This window comes from Vombatus ursinus, unplaced genomic scaffold, assembly GCF_900497805.2.
Source record: "Vombatus ursinus unplaced genomic scaffold, bare-nosed wombat genome assembly UNPS02014830.1, whole genome shotgun sequence".
NCBI classification, from domain to species: domain Eukaryota; kingdom Metazoa; phylum Chordata; class Mammalia; order Diprotodontia; family Vombatidae; genus Vombatus; species Vombatus ursinus.
The window spans coordinates 36,305,976-36,308,008 of NW_020954608.1; the positions used below are offsets into that span (position 1 = coordinate 36,305,976).

At 45.3% G+C, this 2,033-nt stretch overlaps 1 protein-coding gene across 1 annotated transcript in view; it reads left to right on the forward strand.

Annotated features, from left to right (window-relative positions):
* Nucleotides 1–634: 634 nt before the first annotated feature.
* Nucleotides 635–2,033, forward strand: part of SFMBT2 (Scm like with four mbt domains 2) — a 300,526-nt gene continuing 299,127 nt past the window's right edge. The window contains exon 1 of the mRNA XM_027838774.1: nt 635–775. The gene's annotated coding sequence lies outside the window, so the exon portion shown is untranslated. The remainder of the gene's footprint in view (nt 776–2,033) is intronic.

Sequence of the window (2,033 nt, forward strand, 5' to 3'; positions counted from 1 at the left end):
TCCTCCCTTCCCTGGCAAAAGGTTTCTGAAAGACTGCTAGGGACTAGGCTCAATTTAAGTCAAAGCTGGGTGCAACAGAGTGGGCGGGGCAAAAGTTGCATACAGTTATTTCTCCACACTTGTTAACATTAGTTTAAAAAAGAACGCCCCCCCCAACTTTCGAAGAACCTGCAAGTTTGTACTCTTGGACCAATAAAAAAATTAAATTACTCGAAGAGCGAAGGAAGCAACCAGCCGACAAAAACAAAACGAACCAGTCACATTTTGTACTTGTCAGTTTCACCGCTGGCGATTTAAACTTTCAGTTGCTAGTCTATGAAGAGGACCTAAAGAAAAGGAGGAAGGGGGAACTGGGGTGGGGTGGGAGCGGGGGATGGGGGTGGCACAAAGGAGTGGGTCGGGCAAGTGGTCGGGTGGAGGGGAAGGGAGCTTATATCGTTAACGCAGGCCAGTTGGTTTAAGAAATTTTGCAATCGCTGGAAAGGTCATTGAAGGAATTGAATGCAAAAAAATAATCATCTTAAAAAAGAGTGCCGGGCATGCGCAGTGGGAGGATGCCATATTGGAATGAGTCTGTAGTGAGAGAGCGGGAGGGAGAGGGGAGAGAGAGCGCGAGCGAGCAAAGGGAAGGAGAGAGAGAGAGAGAGAGAAGGGAGAGCGAGAGAGAAGGGGAGAGGGAGAGAGACACACACACACAGATCGCCTTTTCACAACTGAGCTGAGGGGGGCTTTGCCTTTTTAGAGACTGGGAAAAAAAAAACAAAACTTCATCCAGGTAAGACGTCGCTCCGGGCGCTGCTTCTCCAGGCGTCCCACACTTAGCATGGTTAAGGAAATCTCTGGCTGGCAGGTTGAGCGCGCCGATTAGCAGATTTTTTTTTTTTCCAGTTTAGGAAAAAAAAAGGAGGGGGGAAAAGGAGAGCTTTTGGGTAAGGGGCGAAGGCTATGCGTGGAAGGAAACCATCCCAACCTCAAACTCTCAAACTCTCCTTGATTGCTTGTCTGCAATGGTTTTTTAATTTTTAAAATTTTTGCTTCTCCCCCCCCCCCGAAAAACGAGGATGGGAGTGCAGGAGATCCAAGCATCCTAGTTGTAAAGTGCCTGGTTTTGTAAACTGCGTCTTCCTCACCCTCTTTATTTGTCCCCTTTACACCTTTATTGGTGAATGCCCTTCTTTTTGCACTGGCATCACCATCCTTTTGCTTCTTCCAAGGTTCTTCTTTTGTAGTTTTTTTTGGGGGGGGCGTTGGGAACAACAGCAGGAGAAGGTGGGGGGCAAGGATGGTTAGGAAGACAGCTAGTGCATTTATATATATATATGCACACATACACATACATCTGTATTTTTTTTTAAAGTAGTGTTGGGAAGGATTTGCATATGTAGCTAAAATGAAATTACCACTACTTCTGGAGGGTGCTTTGGAATGGATGGGCTCTCCTTTTTTCTTCTATTTTTTAAAAAAGTAATATCCTGTCATTTGGGGCTTTCCTGTTCATGTGACTTTCTTTCGAATTGACTAGACTTGATCTCTCTGTAGTCTAGAGTTTATTTTCTTGCTTTTCTTGGTGTTTTCCCCCTCCCCCTCCATCAAGCAAAAAACTGCACGAACTGTTTTATTTATTTATTTTGATAGGGGGTGAGCAGTGGAGGGAGGAGGAGGGTTGTGTGTGTGTGCGTGTGTGTGTGTAGGTGCATGAGATGTTGAACAGATATCTAGAGCCTGATCATTACGTGTTTTCTCCGAAGCTCTACAACTGCGGTAAATGAATATTTATAAATCGTGTCAGTTTCAACATGGCGGGCTAAGGTGTCTTTTAAAAACTGAAAATAAAGATTTTGAGGTGGGAAAAAACCCAACCGGAGATGCCAACCCTTAGGTTCTACTCTCTTTGGTTACCCCAGGAGGAGTTTTAGCGAATTAAATGGGAAAGCAAGATAGGGGCGAGCCTGCCCTAGTTTTTTCCGCGGTAAAATTCTCAGTGTCTAAAGTCCATTACAGGAAGGGAAGGGAAAGGAAGGGAGGGGGAGAAG